General features: G+C 38.6%; 1 protein-coding gene and 1 long non-coding RNA gene across 3 annotated transcripts in view; both read right to left on the bottom strand.

Moving 5' to 3' along the window:
- The window catches only part of LOC128881576 (FH1/FH2 domain-containing protein 3), a 258,099-nt gene that overhangs the window by 215,561 nt on the left and 20,384 nt on the right, over positions 1–22,154 (bottom strand). The window lies entirely within an intron of this gene.
- LOC128881599 (uncharacterized) lies at positions 515–5,157 on the bottom strand. Its single transcript, XR_008458112.1, has 4 exons — positions 5,086–5,157; positions 3,898–4,244; positions 3,533–3,809; positions 515–3,444 (listed from the first exon to the last, which is right to left on the bottom strand). It is a non-coding gene; the product is annotated as an uncharacterized LOC128881599 (long non-coding RNA).

Genomic DNA, 22,154 nt, shown 5'->3' with positions numbered 1-22,154 from the left:
GATTTGGCAATCCTTTATATCAAATGGTTTCTTTTTTGGAGATCAGTACGATGTTGTTTAATCCATAACTCATGATTGGATACACGTTTCAAGATCCGTGATATGTTCATACAGGAAATGCGCTCCACAATAACACACAGAAATCTGAAATTATTCACGTGCGTGCCTCCCTCGCAAGAAATTCCCAAAGAACACCTTTCCTTTTCCTCGTACAGCTCGCCAATGAGACCATCCCCTTATGAGGGTCGGTGCAAAGGAGAACGACGCGCTTAAAAGGTAATAAAAAACACCCCAGAGACGCGAGTATCTTGGCAACCGCGGAAGGGAGGGACCAGCGTCAGGGAAATGAAGATAATGGAAGAAAAGTGGACGCGCGTAAGAGTTTGAACTCGTCGCGTCAGTCCGTGCACGTCGAGGGACCAATCCCGAAAGAATACCGAGAAGGTTTGAATCTAAATAGTCCGAGGAACGAAATATGAGAGTACAACGGGAGGTCCGCTGTTTTATCATGGCTCTTATCGACGATGATGCTAGTCGTAAAAGCGAAATCGCGGGTGGTTAGCTGAAAGCTTAAACCTTGGCGTGCCAACGCGTATCCGCGTAACCTTTCACCGCTAACGATGCATACAGTTGTCACGTAAATGCGATTTTCTGGATGAAAGACACTCCGTTTAGAAAGTCCAGATTCGTTTTAATCGACGCACGAAATAGCAGAACGAATAATATGAAACAGAAATGGGGGTTGAGCAAAAGTCTGCACTAACGTAATTTTATTTCATAATTATTTCCATAGCTGTGATCACTTTTTAAATAATAGTATTTGAAACATTATGGCGTAGAATATATCATTTCATTTTATGATCATTTAGAATAATTGTGTTTTTCAAAATTATATTGATATTGGTATAACTCTCAAATCGAAAGAATTCAAAATAAACACAGACGCATAACGAGTAGCCTATAAGCATTCGTGAAAAATCTAAAACAATTTCAAAATAATTGACCAACCTTTCAGCTTTAGAAATTAACAGAAAAAGTCATAGTTGTGTTATGAATTTACAGAAAATATACCAAAATGAAACAACAAATTGTTTAAAACATTTCAAATTATTATTAAATATTTCCAATGCGAAACTTTAGTTCCACTCCTCCCCTTCAAAGATGAACGTGTATTTGTACATCTATGTATCCTGGGCTGGATTATACACACCTATTGTTTGGATTAACTCCATGTTAACCACTCCCTCCATCGTTCTCCCTTGCCCTCTCAACGTATCGTTCCCCCCGCGTATTTCCTCCGCGTGTAATTCTCTCGTATGTCGCTGCTCCATGCTTGAGCAACGTCGCGAGAGGGGAAAACGCAGAAATTCACGGACGGAAGGCGTCGTCGTACGAAGGCAAGAGGGGAGAAAAAAGGAAACGGAGCGATAGGCATAGCGAGGGCTGAACAAGTCGACGATCAAGGGCCGAGCACGTCGGGAGACGAGCTCGAGAAGAGGGCTCTTTAACCCTCTGAAAATCTCGTGCAGCACGCGCGTACGCGAGTGCACTCTCGCATTTTTTTCTTTTTTTTTTTTAATCAGCCTCTCCCCTGTCTTTATGACTATTGCACGTATTACCGTGTATGGCTACGCACGCGCAGTAATAAATATTTGTTGAAATGAGTAAGAGTAAAGAGAGTGATTGTTGTGATAAATAGAAGGCTCATATATTTTTATATGTATTCGCAACATGTATCTTTAATTTATTTAGGAGACACTTTTCGTAGAAGTAAAGAGAGTTTTCGAAGGGTACAGCTAGGTTTTTGGAACTTAAATGAGGCAGGTACAGGTAAACGAGAAGATATTTTATGGGTAAAACAGACTCCACTGTCGTTAAAACAGGACGCTTTGACTTATCAACAGTGTTATCTACTTTACCAACAGCTAGATTTGGTTTACCAGTAATGTACACTGTTTTAACAACAATCTTCTCTCTTTTATCGACAATATCCTCTGTTTTAGTGACAGCATACTCAATATTACCGACGAAACACCTAATCCCACGCCAACATCTCCCTCAACCATCCACTAGAAACCATAAACCTATTTTACTCCAATTTCATCATAGAAAAATCCCCTGAATCAGTCACTTTTTACCCTTTCAGGTCCTGTCATCCCTCAAATCGATTACCATGCTCCCAAAACCGATGAATCCCTTGCCACCCACGGAATCAACGAATGAACGAGCTCTTTAGCCCCCTGAAAATCTCGTGCAGCACGCGCGCGTACGTAAGTGCGGTCTTGCTTTCTTTTTTTTTTTATTCCGCAGCCTTTCCCCCGACGTGGGTCTTTGTGGTTGCACGTGTGTCCGCGTACGTACCCCGGTATCGTCCGTATCGGGCGTCCCTATCAGCCAATTAGTGGAAATGAGATCGTAGCCGCAGATTAACGACCTGCTTCCTGTGACGTTCTACGTTGGCACGTTTCTGTAAGGTCCTCGTACGCGACGTAACCGATATATTTGAATAAATGTACGTACACGGCCGGCAACACGATCCTGGAACAATACGTTTCGTGGCCCGCTCGCGGAGCCAATGGCGGCTCCCGAGGACTATGTTCCAGCGCGCGGTCTATAAATTATTCGAGGCTGAAGCTTCAAGGAGATCTAATGCGCCACGCCGCTGGGAGCAGGGTTGGGACAGCTCGAACGTAAATTTTGGTTAACGCTACGGGGTCGTTTAAATGAAATTTCCGCTGGTTCGACACCTAATCATTGATAGCTTCATATATATTGGAAGGGCAGGATGTATGTTACTAGGCGTGACGTTGTTGGAGTATGTTTGATGATAAAAATTGTTGATTTTTGCCAGTTAAGGATCGCTAGGATTTATTATTTAATTAGTTGGAAATACACAAGGGGATGAGATTGAAGAGAAATCAGGATGAATCAATCATCAATAGGTGACGACAATTTGGAAAGAAATTAGTCGACGACTAAATGGCGATCAACTTGGTTCGCGGAAGTAAATTGATCTCTTTTAAAATTTTGAAAATGACGCCTTTTTTTTATTATTGACACGATTCTGTTGTTTAATGAACCAGAAATGGTATGGAATATATTTCCAATTCCTTTATTTAAAATAAAAGTACCTACTCGTGATTACAATCAAACATGAAGGATGTTATTAAAAAAACAAATCTTGGAGCCTCTTCTGGATGACCTTTTATTGTCAATGCATAACTTACTAACTATACTATATATTTTTAGACTGATTTTGTGTATTACAAGAATTAATGAGGTATTCCTACGCACTTAATCGATTGTCATTGTAATATGGAGATACCTGGCTCCCGGACCGGACCCATCAATTAGTAGAGAACCCTAGGAAACTTTCGTCAAACAGTTTAGGGACGCTCTGTGTTGTGGCGACGCCCCCGAAAGTTATTCGCTAATACGAGATTCCTGCAAATAGGAATGCATTCAACATCCAAGTGTCCTCTTCTCAGGAAGGTTCTGTTAACACAGACCGATGGGTTTAACAAATAGGTACCAATCGAAACTCGCGAACTCTTGCCTTTTCTCTCCTCCTCCATTCCCAGCATTAATGATTACAGTAAGCTGGAGCATGTAATTTCCGTGCGGGGTCTAACAAAGGGCTCATGAATCCACTTGTGGCACGAGTTGTTCCGGCAAGGAATCGATATTTTTCTACATTTTCTTTCAGTGTATCACTGCCTTTCAAGATACATTTTAGTGTACACGTCTAAACATTACTATTATTAGGAAACCTTCTACATTCACTCTCGTAAAGATGCCAAGTGTACCTCCTGGAAGGTCAAATTTGAAGAAAAAAATCATAAAACGGTGTTTCTACTATAAAACCACTAGAGTCTAAAAGGTTAAAGTGCACCTTACGGAAAGTATTCGAAGTAGAGACACTTAAATACATCGTTTGCTAATGTATTACCCTCGTTTCTTCCCTGTCTAAGCATTATTGTTCACGTCCAGTCACGGTATCCCAGAAACGTCAAATAAAATTCAGATTAACAGTTCCATCGAATGCTGGAACGTGTCCACCAACGTGCAATTTTCAATGTCCGTCAGCTGGAGCGACATATTCGCAGACCTACATTTGCACGACAACCTTTCATCAAAGTGATTAGTAGAGTACACTAGTAAAGTTTAACCGAACAGTCCAGGAACGCCATGCATATTCCTTTCGCCGGTGCACGTTTATGATCCAATAACGATTACGCGAGCCGCTGTAAGACCGATAGAAATTATCCATCCGCGGTACACGTCGCTGAACGAGCCGAACGTGCACGCGACCAGCGTTGAAAGCGTTTTGCACGAGGGCTGATCAACAGGTACTGGGAATTTGATAATAAAATTGTTGCTGAGAGTGTTATGGCCCTCGTTTGATCTTTTGACATCTTACTCGGTTTATTACCCGTTAAAAATATATTATTACAAATATGCGTGCACGTGTGTAAAGTTTAATGAATATACTTGTAATGAAACATTTAATGGGAAGCATCAAACCTGTTATGTAATTTAGACAAATTCTTCAGTAGCATAAACGGCATGAATAATAATGTCACTATTATTAGTATGTTAAATAAATTATATTATTGCAACGTTCGTAAGTGTAAATATTATTTTAAACCTCTACGAACAGAAGCCAATGTTCGATCCTCAAAAATAGCCTCTCCTAATGCATCAGCCATAAACGTACCAATGAAATTCTCAAGTGTATTCCTCGAGATGTAACAATGAACATATACATTACAAGTATATTCATTAAACTTTACACACGTGCACGCATATTTGTAATAATATATTCTTAACGGGTAATAAACCGAGTAAGATGTCAAAAGATCAAACGAGGGCCATAACACTCTCAGCAACAATTTTATTATCAAATTCCCAGTACCTGTTGATCAGCCCTCGTGCAAAACGCTTTCAACGCTGGTCGCGTGTACGTTCGGTAACGTATCGAATATGGTAATGAATCCGATCGACTTCTGACAGGGTAACCCGTCAACCCTCAACCGAATCTTCACCCTCGACCAACAAAAATCAACCATCCCCCTATCGACATACAAAGCACCGATATATCGTTAACCGCTCTAAAACGAGAACGTTCCCTCGAAGAACGGACACCGACTGCATTATTCCACCGATTCGTTCTATTTTAGAATATTTAACGGTCCCCTCGCGGGCATTACTAGACACACGTCGCGCGCGTTTTGCGGGAAAATGTAGCCTCTCGAAATAGCCAGTTGTATAGATCAACGGTCGCTTCGTGCGGCCCCGGAGAATCCACCGAGAGCAAAGGTGTTGCGTTGCGTACCAACTCGCCGGTGGTGTGAAGCCGACGCTTCTAAAATACACGACCGGTTCGTTATTCGGCGTTCGCGAAAAAACACCGACGCTCGCTCGTTGGTGCTCACCCGCTCACGCTAGCCGAGCGTGCACCGACCCACCGAGGAGGATCGCGTTATATCAACGATATACTGTACGTATGACACTGAATGTAGCGCGCCGGGGCTTTCCGATTGTATCGCCGTACGTGCATTATACCCGGGCACAGAAGGCATTGTGCCGACGATATACAGTGTACATAATATATTCCAGCCTCTAAGAACGACTCGGGTACCTCGCCAAAGCGTGAAAGCACCGTGGATCCACCGTCGGACAGTCTACCGCAGCCAGGCGCACCAACCACGCTTACACCGCCCCTGGTGGTTACACGAAACTGGTTATAAACCAGAGAGAAACGGCCTAACTCGCGTCGCTCGATATGTATGTGCGCGGCCAGGTGATTATGAACCTGCTCGATGCGTGTACACGAAGAATGTACCGCGATGTCGGGGGTTTACCCCCGCGCAACGCTCGTGTTAGGGTCATGTATACACGGTGCTGCGTGTGCGCCTTCTGCATCCGCGCCTGGACGATACGCCACGTGCAAGATCGACGGGATATTCCTTTTGTGTCGAAAACGAGAGTTTTTTTTTTTTATATTGTTGTTCCTTGCCGTTTCACCGCGGGACGATTTTTGCTGGAAATTTTAAGAGGCGTAGAAGTGTGAATTTTCAAAGAAAATATCAGCTTATGGGGAATGATAAGACGGAACTTTTTTGTAGTTACAGTTCATTCATACGACGTTTAGTTTCGTAGAAGTAAGGAGAGTTCGTACAGATTGGTTTTTGGAACTTAAATGATACAGGGAAACAAGAAGATATGGGTAAAACAGAGTCCACTGTAGTTAAAACAGAATGCTTCCTTTTACCGTCTGTGTTCGCTGTTTTATCAATATCACACTCTGTTTTGACCGCAGTTCGCACTGTTTTACCAACGATATGCTCTGTATTAACGACAATGTACTCTGTTTTACCGCCCATGTGACCTAGATTATCGATATCATGCTAAGTTTTAATGATACCGTGCTGCTTCATACAGGCAAGAAAAGAGTTGCAAGTTCAGAACGAAGGATATGAAGAAGAAGAAGAATTGCTAACCGGTAAGTAGTTTAAAAAAATTCATTACTTCCTTGAACTTGTTTTCGGTTGACACACTTTTTGCTGGCAGCATAACGATCGTAATGGCAAAATGGCAGCTCGACAAGGGCGGTCAACCGACGGTCTTCCCAGAACAAGCGAAATAACGATAAGGGAAAATTGGAAATTCCACGGGAGTCTCTGCTTGCTTTTTTACGTCCGTTTTTTTTACGATATGTACTGAACACGCCAGGCCACCGAGTCAGCATCGTTCCTGAAGCGTAAAGCTGTCCTCGCGTGTCACGGCGTCTTCTGCCCGATCCGTTTGCGAGCAAGTGTCCCGAGCTGCTCGATGGAGGAGAATATACGCGCGGAAGAACGTAAAATGTACGGTTTCGAATCCCGAGACATTTAATTTTATATATCCCGTCGTACAGGCGACAAAGTCTCGGTATCTTTGCTGAAGAGAACACGACGAGGATAATTCGAACGGGGATAAACACTGAAATTGTGAAATTGGACTGATAAATAATTATGACCATCAGTCAATCATATCACGTACAGAGAATTAATTTCTGCTTGAAATTTTCGATTTTATATTTAAAACTCCATCTTATATTCTACACATGGGCTTATAGGATGAATTATAAAAAAAAAGTAAATGTTTGCACAACTAAAAAACCCTTATTTCAATACACAGACACTTTTATGTGGATAGATTCATTAATAAAGCCTGCAACACTGTAAAGGAAACAAATACACGTCTCATTGGTACCACTGCACCAATCTGTATCACGATTTTACTCGACTCGTCAAAGTGTTAGGCCAGGCGCAAACTCTCGACTTTCCGTCATAGGACAGTTGATGCAATAAAGAGTGTGAGCCTATATGAGGCTGCGCATACTTGTCCGACGGCTTCCTCGACTCGATAAAACAGTCAGAGTGGTACTCGACCAGCTTCGCGATAAAAATGTCGTGCGATAGCGAAACATCCACGGGAATACTTATCCGTTCTATTGGAGAAGTCTTTCGCTTGCATAAGCAGTCGCTTCATAAGCAGTCGCTCACAGCGCTGAAATTCTATATTCCTGTATTCCTCAAGTTCAAGACTTATTTTCAGTTTCTCCGACACTTGTTGACCTCATCCCGTGTCCATGCCAGGCTTGTTTATCAGCTTCTTTTTAACGTTGGTGGACTTTCCTTAGTTATATGTGTTATGTTTCGTCGAAAATGTTTACATGAATACTTATGTTAAAAATTTATTATAAAAAGTTTTAGAAACGACGACTCACAGAAGCAAAATATGATTTCATTTTTTCGAGAACTTGAAAAAAAAAAGATTCCTACTACATTTTATTCAACATCACCCAAACCTGAAGACGAACATTTAACAAAGAGACTCAAACATGCTCACACCATGGTATTCCACTGTTTCAAATTGCACCCGCATGCCAAACAGTAAGTTTATAATAGGAAAGCTATGTTTTTGCTTTTCTAAGAATATTGAGGTTTGCACGGTGGTTCTAGCCCGGAGGATGACTCTTGCAAACATTTTATTGCCGGGTGCAAAGATGCCAGTGGTGGAGGTGGTAAAAAGTTTATGACTCCCAGGCCTGTAAAATGTTCAGAGTGGCTTCTGCGCTGGTATTATTGTTTCATGTTTTCATCGCGTGTTGCTACGAAGACCAAGCCACCGAGTATTGAAATAATTATTCATCAGAAGCCTGGACATCCCTTCTCGAGTTTCGTTTTAATAGATGGTGTAATAGATAGGGAAAATGATAAATGTTTGAGTCGATGATCCAGAGTGTTGTAAGAATACTAAAGATTCGAGATCAGAGTAGTATGCTCTAAGAAGAAGCTTTTATGGATACGTTTTCAGGACCATCGTACGTGACGAACCAGCTGAGCTAGGGATAATGTTTTCCTGTTTTCCTGTTTATGTACTCTCAGGGGTGTATTCTAAAGGAGGGGAGCATTGTAAAGATTCCGAGGGTTTGATGTCATACGTATCGAGGGTCTTTCCTTTGTGTGCGAGAATAATCCTGATATTAATACTGCATATCAACGAAATGTAGATCATAAATACAAGGACGTTAAACTCGACGGTGCTTTAAAGTGAAACGAACCACCAGTGTTTCAATAATATTCGAAATTACGTTACCAGACACTACGAAAATATACATAATGTTTGTTGAGTATATTCCACAATCGATATAATAATATTGCTCTTCCTCTACAATAATTGAAAAGAAAATTGTTATTGTTTATTAATAGATTTAGAAAAAGAATGCTATTTTGTCGTTTTAGTAACGTAGAGTTTAGCATCGTTACTGCGAACTTTATTTATAGGACACGTTCGAAGTTTACTAGCATCTGGTGTTGAACATAGTTAGCGAACCAAATTTCTTGCGGCCGTGAATTGTTTAAAGGTCATTGAATATGTTTACACTGAATTAATCTGTTTTTTTTTTAGTGAATTCGAAATAACCTCGAAATACCAAGGGAATAGGAAATAAATATATTTTCTGGTAATAGATCTTGAATGACGAATAATAGGAAATAGATTCTATGTTAATAGGAACAATAGAACGCAGTGCTTGCAAATTGAACACTAATTAAATCCATAGCTCCCAAAACAGCTGAAATCCAAGCTGTTTTAATTCAATAAAAGTTATTAAGATAGAAGTGTGTAATTGAATTTGAAGACAATGTAAGCAAACTTGAGAATTTGAAAGAGATTTTTTTGGAAATTTTAAGTAATTATAATACATTGTTAATTGCAAAATATATATTAATACGATTTTCGGATATGAATTCGTGTGCACCCGTAAATTAATATAAGGCCACTCATGAATTGATTGACTTTTATTTGTTTCATTTCATATTATTCCAATGAAATCCCTGAACAAAAAAGAAAGTTATCAGATTCTGATTTTTAAAATAACGAATCAAACTGAACACGACGCAATATCTAATCTCAAAATTATCAAAATCTAATCTTTTCCACCTGATCTGTTTTTCTAAAGGTTACAGTAGCTTTTAATTTTTTAAATTGCTCTGCAAAGAAATCAAAATCTAATCTTTTCCACCTGATCTGTTTTTCTAAAGGTTACAGTAGCTTGTAATTTTTTAGGTTGCTCTGCAAAGAACTAAATATTGAAATCGATGAAACCTGAAATCATATATGCAAGAGAAATCAAACTCTAAATTGCAAAAGTTTAACCTTCAGTGGAGTTGATGTACCAAAATACCAGAAGAACCATAATACTAAAATCGTTTCGTCGTTCTTCGAAGATTTTTCGAGGCAAATTGTCTGTCATCTGAGAGTGGATCGACGATGTCCGCTGAATTGATCATATATATTTGAACAGCGTGTTCGTCGATGTGCAGTACAACCGAATGAGCGAGCTCGAAGATCGACGAAACGGGCAAGGGACCGAAGAAGTGCCATCTCCTCTCTACGTAGAAGAAAACTGGTTTGGATTTCGTGCAGCGATCGCACCAACACACGCGAAACCCGAACAGGTGAGGACGATCTAATACGTCAAAATTCCTCCTCGGGTTTGCCCTGTACGAGAATTTCCGGTAAAAGGAGCTGGACGTGCTCCTTAGTCTCATCATTGCACCCAGTTTCATTGGATCGCGCTACAAGATAGGATCTATTCTATTTTAATGAGATTTTAGAGAATATTAGGCACAAAGATGGGTAAAATTGTATCGGAATAATATATAAAATACACATTGTAGAAGTATTGGTTGGTAATGTTCAATTGATTGAATAATTCAATTTTGATTCACGCATTGTGAAATGATTTATCTAATTTTTATTTTACAAGTAGCGAATAGAAAGTGTAAATATTCTATTTGTTATTCGAATTTTGCATTAGGAAGAGAATTTCCCTCATCTCTGATCACCCAATCATGGTACAGTAGTAATCGAAATAAAGATTACGTTACATCCTCACCAAGTATTTCGATTTTTAAAGAAAAAAATAGATTCAACTTTAAAACAATCACTTTGCATTAAAATACAACTATTAAGTAGGTTTAATACCAAGAAACTGTTAATTTAGAGTATAAGACGAGAAATAATTCCAGCCTGAAAGATATGCATCAACAATTTTAAAACAAGATGTGAAACTCGAAAACGTGTTAGAATTTCTCAGTTTATACATGTTTTTATTTTACGAATTCCAGCCTGAAAGATATGGATCAACAATTTTAAAACAAGATGTGAAACTCGAAAACGTGTTAGAATTTCTCAGTTTATACATGTTTTTATTTTACGAATTCCAGCCTGAAAGATATGGATCAACAATTTTAAAACAAAATGTGAAATTTGAAAACGTATTAGAATTTCTCGGTTTATACATGTTTTTATTTTACGAATAACAATTTTCTGCGACAGAGATAAATTTCTCCCGCTACTTTGTAGAATATTACCGTTTAACTACTTACTTGACTCGCGAAGTCGCGAAACTTCTAAGACTCTTAATCAACTGAGGGTTTAATTTAGCGGCGAAAAGTTTGCAAAAGTTCGGTGCGAACTGAATGAATAATTAAATCACCGCAAAGAATTAATCAACTAAAGACAGCCGGGAGAGAAGTTGAAAACCTCACTGAATTAAACCTCTCCTGGAACTCTGCTTTCTTTCCGAGGAGATTAATAACGGTGTCTGAACAGTAGACATCGCTACCATACTGTGGACGAGATAAATATGCGCTACGACGATATTTATAAGTAATGAGACGATTTTAAAACTGACTTCTTTACTTCTTTATTTATTATTTTTATCTTGCATTTAGCTTCTCAATACGTGGATTCAAAAATATCCACAAAAATGCTAAAAATAAATATTTCTTTACACAAATCTCATCACTCATTTCATCAAAATGATTTAATTAACCTCGCGTGCACTCTATTTCCACGAAGCTTTATATTTTTAAAATCGTATCAATATTCTACCTCACCTCGTTAGGAAAACAAACACCGCGCCGGTGTTTATACCTTCCAATATTTGTAAATAGCGAAGCATCAAGAGGAAAAGGTCCAACCACCGGTCGAACCTCTCGTATTATATCACAAATATTGAACCATTCTCCTGTAAAGCGAAACGTATCCATACGAATCGTATAACCGTGCATCCTCCGCTCGTATGCATCCAGATGCACCGATTTCTCGATTTGCAGTATACATTGCATTCCGAATCTCCGCGTCAAGACGTGCGGTGTAAATTCCACGGGTGAAATTGGCAATACTGTTTGGTCAGCATACCGAGAAAAGCGATGCGATATTGGCCGGCGTAGAATGGACATAAAACCGCGTCACACACCGCAGACAAAAAATTGAACGTTGCATCGAGCTATTTTCCTTCAAAAGGAAACCACTCGATTTCCGTATGCATCGCGAGTCGCTATCCGTGTTCGCCATCGAAACAATGCCGAGGCATTAGCAAAAATGGACGCAGGCTGTCACGCAAGACTGATAATACGCGTTACTAAAAAAGCTCGCAAGTCGCGAAAATCGTAAAATTTTTTAACGCGAATGCAGATGGAACGGGTTTGAAAATCTGATTTGCAATGAAAAATTACACAGATGTAATTTAATCTGGTGGATGAAGATTAATAAATCCTAATCTTATAGTATTGGACATATTGTATTATCATTATGAAACGTTTAGATTTATCAACAGACTGATCATCAGTGTAGTCTCTAATCAAACAGTATTGACTGTATTAATAAAATACAAATGATATGAAATTAAACGTAAAGATGTTGGAAAATAAAATGCAAAATGTTGTAGTATCTAATATCCTATAACACTGTATTAAAATCGATCTTAAGACTGACTTCTTTATTTCTGATAAAAAAAAGACACTGTGTTATTCAACAAAAAAAATCCTAAACTTTACGCTCTCGTGTATTCGTAGATCGTTCCAGATCCCAGAATTAAATACATGGATCGTAACAACCAATAAAAAGGCGAAAAATATTAGCTGTCTGCGAAGTGGCTTCATATCCCAACAGCGTTCGATCGTTCTACAGCTTATCCGACTCGATCGTATCGCTCGTCCCTCGCGATCTAGTTTCGTAACGAACATGTAACACGGCTGACGAAAGCCACAAATATCCAACGACGTTTCTATTCGCACGCTTAAACGTCCGAATACTCTTCGCTTTAATAACCGCGCTTGTCTACGTACGCCATATGTTCAGATATACTCGTACGTCACGGAGTACTCGAGTGGTACAAGACCAACCGTGGGACGGAGTAACGAGACTTAAATGTTGAAACTATATAACGAAGACTCTCGTTGAAACCCGCGAGTCAACCTAATTTAGTCGTCGTTCCGTGCGTTTCCTGCCCAAGGAAAACAATAAGAGAAGAAAGCGGATTCGTGTTCCTCTGAACTACGTCTCTGATTAGGACTGGAACTGTTCGAATTGAATTCTGATTAACTTCGAAAGTATTCGAGCATGGTAGTATTCGAGTTGCATTTTTTATAAGTTTTGTATCGTTTCTATATTTTGTGCTATGTACGAAATTGTGTATGTGCTTTGGATGTATAAGATGTATAAATTTGTTTGTTGTTAAAGCTTTTTGATGCATCTGGTATGAACTTTATTCTCGGTATAATTTCATCTATTTGTTTCGACGGGGTTTCATAAAGGAATTCCCGGGTTAAAAATACACCGTAATACCAAGAACTACATAAATGGGTGCTGCAACTATTATCAGCTAAATTGCATCGAAGGCTGTAGCAATTAGTAGAACGCAATTTTTAGAACAAACATCATATTGTGTAAACGAGACTACAGACAGTGATAACACTGGAAATATGATAACGTGCAGGATCGACGGGGTATTCCCCTTGTGTCGAAAACGAGAATTTATATTATTGTTGCTTAACCCTTTCGCGGGACGATTTTTGCTGGAAATTCTAAGAGGCGTAGAATTGTGAATTTAAAAAAAAATATCATCTTATGGGGAATGATAAAACGAAACTTTTTTATATTTACAGTTTATTCATAGGACGTTTAGTTTCAAACATAAAAATTGGAGACTTCGAAGACCTTTTTCCTGAAATTCAATTTTTGCAACGAATTACTAACTGTTTAATTTTTATTTTCGAAACTAAGCGCCCTATGAATAAACTGTAAGTATAAAAAAGTTTCGTCTTGTCATCCTCTACAAGCTGATATTTTTTAAAAATTGGTTAAACGAATATAAACGTTTTTCTGAGCCCCTTTCTCGAAGGCGTATATATACACCCTACAAAGGGTTAATTACTTGCATCCGCGCATGAAATTGCGTTACGCTAGCCCGATGCGATGTTTTAATTGTTTATTGGTACAATGAAACTCTCTAGATTCGATCAGAACGGATGTCAAAGTGCATCGCGCGACCTCAGAATAAATTAGCAACTTGTGGGTCATTGCCGAGCGAGTTAAAAGCGAAAACGCGTCGTACGGTCGCGAGTACGCTTTCAATTCGTCGATGAAACGGATCCGCAAACAGTACAGTTAGCGATTTTTATCCATCCGGAGCGACACGATCGGCACTCGAGAGTTTAATAAATTGACCTTCGTGCCCAATCACCTCCGATGGATGAAAACGACAAACACGAAGGAGCCTTGTGCATCTGGTGTTGCGCCGTTTAACAGGATGGCGATTTTATTGGTCCTGACGTCAGTGTTATGGGTTTGTTATCGACGTTGTATCAATTGTCCTTTTCGAGACCGAGGATTCTATTCTTAGAACCTCTTGTTAACCCTCTCAAGGAGTGCTCCACACATTGCGGAACGTAAATTTCATTGTTAAACTACGTCCTGCGTCATTTAACATTCACGTATTGTATAGTGTGCTTGTTGATATAATAAATAGATGGCGATTTATTTAGTGATTTATATAGGGAAAAAGTGAGACAGAAATTAAGAATATATTGTGTCTATCCTTTTATGTAATTATGGTAAATACGTATTACGTAAGTATGTATTATAAAACACTTTAAAATAAATAACAAATATACCCCTAATATCTCTGAAAAAATAAACTTACTCTACAATGGAACGCGATAGAATCACCCCTCGAACATAATTCTGGTGGTCACTTTCAATTATCCCTGCCAATAATTGCTCGCCACGTCCCGCTAGGTATCGATACCGTTCTCTTTTTCGAAATCGGTTCGAGAACGCCTGCAGAAGAGTTTCGTCCGGCATCGCGCTAATTATAATTCATTTTACAACCAACGCAGATACGTATCTGGCGCTAACTAACGCGCCCCTCGACTGGCTAGCGTGCAAATTGGAAACGCTAATTGAAAAGCCCAAAAGATAGGCACGCAGCCACGTTTCCCTACAGGACGAGCGGCGCGCACAACGCTGCGCTTTTTCCCTTTACGATTGGATCTCGCCTTTACGGTCCTAGTCGTACACGCGACGTGGCAACGATTCACTTTTATGTTCCTCTTCCTTCGATATTTTCCGTGGTACTTTACCGCTGCATACGTGAGCACTGCTCAAACGTGGTGCTCGAACTTACACGGGAACGAAATAAGCGAAATGAAATATTTTCTGCAAATTATGGGGCGGAACGAGGCTAAAACCGTGGGTTTACATTTGGAATAATATCGAATTCACTTTGAAAAGTGTTCACAAGTGGGAAATATATTTAGCAAATTGTGAAAGATTTTTTAAGCCTAATACTTTTGTACAATGAATTTTTAAACAAGTGTATATATATCACTGTAGATATATCAGCACACAATAATGAATATGTACTTATTTAAAAATTCATTTAATACTAGCTCAATGAATATATGCATATATATTTATTCAATAATTCATTTAGTACTCTACTACGCTCACAAAATAAGAAAAGCATGTATAGACTGACACTGGATCTCAGATACAAGCTATTTACATTTGTTTTAATGATGTAGTAAGTTATATCTGGACGTAAGTACGTCAAGAGATCAAGAAGTCCAGCTATTAACTTTTTGCATTTCGCCTTTGGAACTTGTTTATGATTCAATAATATTCCTCATAAATACAAAGATAGATGTAAAATTATTGCATTGGAATACACTACGTAAATTACACCTTTGTATGAATTTTACTTTTAATTTGTATTTATAATTTAATTTACTTTTTCAACCCTTCGTTCAAGCCTCCTTCAAAACAACGTCTCATGTAAATCAATTTTCATCACTGAATGAAAATAAAAAGTGTAATATCACTAAATAAAAGTACAAAGCACATACCAATAACCACATACTAGTCACTTGAAGAATGATACAAATGAATTAATACACAAGGATATATTTCACGATTAAAAATAATGAAAAAAACAATAAGCGCGATGAATTAGTCAGATGACATACTACTTTCAAATGTAGAATAATAACAGTGAATTCATATGAGTAGTCTATTATATAAGTTATAATGTCAAACAAGTTTCCAGTTGCAATTACACGTTAACCAAAAAGTAAGGTTTCAGATCCTAAAGGGAACGCGATACTCTTAAACGAAGCCAACAAATTTTGATTGCGAAACTATTGGCGAACCCAGAACGGTAATTGGTGCTTCGCTGAGTCCCTTATCTCGCATAAAACGGTAGCAACACCGACCCCATCGTTAAACGCGCAATGCACACGTCATAAACTGCATATTTACTACTTTAATGTCGGCGTCTAATACGGTCGACGCGATGCGTCACCATCGACTACAGCCAATAAACGCGGATAGAGACATTAATCAATGAGCATCCTAGCGATCAAAGGAGATTGCGTTACGGGTTCAACCAGATAATTATGGTTTAATAGCGATCAAAAGGAGCGTCCCTCGCAGGAATCACAAAGTGATCAAACTGGCTCCCAAGGACCGTAGCATCTTATCGAAATGAGAATACCGAACTTCTTGCGGTGGCATTTTCATTAGCGTCCTGACAAAACCACAATGAACAAAACAATGGAAACGATTGCGGGGTAAACGAGCATGGTTTAATCTTCGTTGGAGTTGATCTTGTTTGATACAATGAAAAGTGAACGAGTAAATTTAGGGAGATTTGTAGAGCGAGAAGAGCTATATGAGGGAGGTTGAAGACAAAAGGGTAAAATAGAGATAAAAAGATGGGAGAAAAATTTGTCTTCGAACTTTATAATTTAAACCTTTGCACTCGGAGCCATTCCGTTTCAGAATGTGCAAACAGGAATGTGTAACAGACATTATCTACGCACTGGAAACACTATAGTGTCGCCCGAAGAGGAAATAACAAAGGGATTGGAAGAACCTCTGCAAGCAGTAAAAAAAAAAATGTATCGGGAATCCCCTACACAGAAATCACCGATCGACCTTTCTGCGCGTGCTACCTTGTAGAATGTCAGTGCGGTGTACGTACAGCTTCTTATAGACGGTACCGGTCGTCACGTGAAACTATGTCGATATCTTTTTCCGATCCGTGGCCGACCATCTTGTTTCGAGGCATCGATTACCGGTCTACAACAAGATTGTCTCACCCGATGATCCTCGTAGGCGAACCTTCGTATACAGGAGACACGCTCTCCACGACAAAAAACTGAATTATTGCCTTTAATAAGGCTTTTTGTCGATCCACTCGACGATTGATCAATCGGCGTAATTATCTGAAATACCGTTGTCGCGCCACGGAGTTAATAACAGGCTCTTGACTACTATGTGGACGATTTTCGACGAATTTTCAACATACAAGAGGAAGTGGACTGTGGGATTAAATTACGAACCTGTAACTGCCATTTGAAGCCATGAGTGACTATTGAGAAAAGCGGAAAAGTTATTGCTACTAGGGTTCAGATTATGAACTATGTTCGTACAGTTTATTTTATTAGTGGCAGAGAAATGACTTCGAACCATCCCTGTTTAATACACTGGGTGTAGAATGTATTCGTACACCGATCATGTCCCCAAAAAATTTTTGTGTGAAATTGTAGTTTCTTAATTTCTTTTTTTATAATCAATGATATTTTACATATTCTCGGAAGTCTCTAAGATAGATATAGTCCAAACAACATTTACTAGTTAATATAATTTGTGAAATTAACAAAAAAATGCGAAAAGTGGGTAAAAATATAGAAGCAATAAGTATTTGTACGATTCTTATGACGAACCGTTTACAGTAGGGTTTGTAACGTAAACACATTAGTTTATCGCTCCGTACGAATTAGAAAACATCAAATTTCCAGTAAAGTACTTTTTAACAGTTGTGCGAATACTTATTGCTCCAACATTTCTATCGATTAATTGTTTTTTTCTTGTTAATTTCGCAATTTACATAAATAGTTTCTTTTTTGTAATCTATCTATTCTAGAGATTTCCGAGAATATGTAAAATGTCATTGTTTATAACAAATACGTTAATAAATTACAATTTTATACAGTTTTTTTTTGGAAATTGATCGGTGTACGAATACTTTCCACATCCACTGTATATTTATTAGATAGTTTGAAGTGCATACGAGAGTCAAGGTGTTACTCAGTCTTTGTATCATTTTCCACAGCCTTGTGTCGTCTTGTATGTTAATTGTGTTTTATGACTAATATATACTTACTTATTTTCTGATGTTCGTATAGTCGTTCGATCTTTTAGGGGCTCTTTGAATTATATAATATTTTAGGTTCTGAATTTATTTCTTTGGGTAAATGAAATATTGTTCAGGTGCCTAAAGCTAGTAGCATTTCTATATAGCACCCCTTATACCACCCCTAATCCTTTTACTTCACATACTCGACTGCTCCATGCAACCCATCGTCTTTCAAAAGCAATCATTTGATTACGCATTGATAAAGTGTATATCGTTTGACAGACCCATAATCGCGAGTAGAATCTGAATATAAATGTCACTGAACAGCTGATTCTTATTATATGAGAATGATTTTCAAGTGTTGAACATAGCAAACTCTAGAAGAGGTGCAAGACTGTTGCGAGTTTATCTTGACACTTCAAGTACTTAGTGTCAAGAAAACAAGTTTACATTCAATGTACATAAATGTTACGTAACGAGGTACCCAAGGAGGAATACATCACGAATGTTTCCTTATAGATGGTAAGGTATTATCCACGGTATGTACATGTATGTACGAAGCGAGACCTGTGAGCTACTTTCGACTCCTACGCTCGGCGTCAAAGAGCATCGCTTGTTTACTTATTGTGCGAAAGCCTCTTGAAACTCTAGACTTTATTCAGGAAGCAACTCTGGCCTGGAAGAATCCTCAAGCATGCACTCGAGACTCTTTATGACGTTACTTTTATGCTACAAACAGACAGTAGACGGTAGACAGTTGGGTTATAATTGTTCCAAATTTTATTCTGGTCTGTTATCCTCGTAGAAAAATATCCTATCTCGTAGTTGGCAATGAATAGGTTTAGAAGTGACCTACAGTCAAGCCTTGGCATTCCAGCCCCAATATCACCCAAAAAACATTCACCTAGATAACAACACAGGAGTCAAGTCACGTGACTAGTCAATAAATATCTTCAATTTCACCTCGGAATCCCCAGCAACGTTCGATCCTCGCTGGATGAAAACAATTTACAGCCACTGGATAAACACTAGACTCTAGACGGATTAAATCACCATGACGATGCCCTGGCATCGTCCTCTAATCGTGTTCCCTAACTAATAACGAGACAATGCCAAGACCAAGAGGGCGGCATCGACCTGACCGACGAACCGCGTAAAATTCCAACCGAAAGTTCCACGAGCTCGGGTCTCGTGGTTCAGCCGTGCGTGAAGAGCGTTAGGAAGACTTCCTGGCCGCTTTTATCGCAGGAATAAATTCTCGATCGCTGCGGCTATCCTCGTGGCCTTGATTTCCGGAAAATTCACGGATCAACGGGAATTCCCACGATGGACGACCGCCTGGCGGAGCGTTTCCACACCGAACGCAGCGGAAGGTGAGGGATTCATGGCCGCTATTAAAATCGTCTCTGATACGAGGCAAACTCAGATTTCACGGATCGCTGCGAGTGTTCGATTCACGGCAGTTTTCGCGCGGTCCTTGGCTCGTGGACTATTCAAAACGGTGTTCGAGGCAATAAAACAAGTTTAAGGAGGGAGGAATCGTCAAGGTGCTTGCGAAGTCGCTGAAAGATTGTAAAGCTTGAGAATAATATTGATCTTTCATAGAATGGTATGTTTTTTTGCGGAATACCGAGGTATTGTTGTTGAGATATCAGTTGTATATTTTTAAAATAAGGAAAGGGTTGATCTTGTTACTGAGATCCTAAGGACGTGTGACAATTCATTTTCTTTGTAGACATGACTAAATAAAGAAGGAAAATAAAAGGTACAAGTAGCAATGATGGTGAAAATTAATATTAATACATGCTCGTTCAAAGCAAAAGAGACGAACGGAGTAACAAAATTATAAATAATGGTAGAATTGATGAAGAAACCAAACCACAAAATTGGAGGAAGAATTTGTATAATATCTGTACGTTGTAATAACTCAATATTATGCTTGATATCTCGACTTTTTTATTCGTAACAATAAAATTATAATTCCCAACCTAATTTTACGCACCTGCAACCTGATTTACGTAACTTACTATGTCGTCACACACCTTTTCTTTCATACAGATCCTTAATTCCAAGAAATGTCGACGTATCCAAAGTAGATTTGCTACAAGGAACGTGTAACTAATCAATCTACTGTCAGATGTAGGATGAAACCCACACCTTGCTTCTATTCCCTTTCCATTGTGGAATCATTCTTTCCTGCAACGTCTTAAACTTTATTCAAGTGCGAACATCATCCCAGAACACCACATATAGAAGTACAGTATCAATCATTGCAAGTTCCAATGCAAGTGCTATCCCATTTGTCATGATCACTTTAGATATTGAGAAAATGATGGAATGGATTATTTGATTTATGACGACGAATTCATTCATGGATAAGAAATCCTAAATTCGTCGATGAACAGAAGCCATTCGCCTATTCATAAAATTGCACTGGTTCAATTACTATAAATTGTCATCTTGAGGGATTGTTTTACTCTAGAACCATTAGAAAGGTTATTCTTTCTGAATTTTTTATTTAGAGTATGTTAATAATAGTCTTCTAAAACTTTAAATATCTTAAGTAATTTTACGGAAAACAGCGTTAAAATTGAAGATCACAACACTTGGAAATTTTATCTGTCCATGGAATCTGTTTACTGTATCAAAGTTCACTCCTGTATTCAAGAATTAGTTTAATTTTCACCTTTAATAGACACCTTTGTGTTAAGCCTTTAAGCAAGCTTCGTGCATGCACTGAGAATGATTTTTACCTACACTATTTGCCTTGCAATTCTCATAACATAGCTAACTCTCCAAGTTTGGATCTAATAATTCGAAAAACATGTTTCTAAGAAGCGAAGCGTTTCGACAACGCGAAGAAAATACATCAAGTTGACTTGATTATACAAAAGATGAGATATATCAATTTTTGTTTTCTCTGAGCATTTTTATAAAATTTTGAATTTCCTTTTATTTAATATTGCATATATCTAGAAGTATAACTATTAAAAAGTAAATTCTGAAATTAATTCAGTACAGATACTAATCCTACCACTAATTAATTCAGCAGTGAAAAGGTTAAGCGGTTTCTTTACTCTTAATTATGCGAAAAACAGGTTTTGCAAAAATGTGTTCTGTTAAATAGAACTCTCGAAGATTTCAAGATGACCTTAGCTTTTTCAATACAGCTACTGCGAAGAGTACACTGATCTCCGATAATGTGACCTCGAAATGGCTTTCTGCATAAATCGTAGCACGCTGAGACCTTGTCAATATCGATCATCAAATCGTGATAATAGCAAGTGAAATTAATTTCGAGCAATACAACGACTTGGTAGAGCACCATTATATGAAATTTAAGGTAAGCAATATAAATAGAAAAAAATTGTTTAAATAAACATAAAGTATTGGGATAAAAATCTAATAAGAATATTTATTTCTTAAAAGTATAATTCAAGAATTTTACTGTGGGGCTAAAATGACCCAATCTGCCATTGAATTCTACTACCAAAACTATTCATCCCCCAAAAGAAACATTTCAAATAACAAATGAAAAATAAAAAATTACCACCAATTGTCAATATTAATGTTCGTTTGACCCCTTTGAAGAAACTAGTTGCATTGCGGACGAAGCATCGTAGTATTTTACCCAAAGAAACCGAAATTATTTATTTTTAGTATTCAAAATCTCGATAAGAACTCTGTCCATTTCTGATACTCGAACAGCGTGTCATTTCGAACGAAATTGCCATCGTGGCAGCAGTGCCACAAATATCGATCTTCACGGTGAAATCTGTAATTTGTAGTAATTTCGCGAACGGTCCCACGACCGCGTTACCCTAACGTGTCCGTCATATCTCCCCCCCCTCCATTACGATGCAGGTCCTTCACGAATATTAATTCCGTGCCCCCGAAAATATTATGCGGTAACGCCTTTATCGCTTGAACGGCTGGACGAAACGGATTCGCGGCACTCGAGGTCAGCTTTTCTTTTTCTCATGCTCCGCAGACCCTCACGGTCCACTCCTTCCCTTTCTTCCTTGCCACCAACCTTTCTTTCGCCTTCTGTCGTTCGAGAGGAAGTGCATTTTATCAATATTTATGAACGGCCCCAGGTAAGGTCGCTCCG

This window comes from Hylaeus volcanicus, chromosome 1, assembly GCF_026283585.1.
Source record: "Hylaeus volcanicus isolate JK05 chromosome 1, UHH_iyHylVolc1.0_haploid, whole genome shotgun sequence".
Lineage (NCBI taxonomy): Eukaryota > Metazoa > Arthropoda > Insecta > Hymenoptera > Colletidae > Hylaeus > Hylaeus volcanicus.
This window is presented reverse-complemented; position numbering and strand designations above follow the sequence as displayed.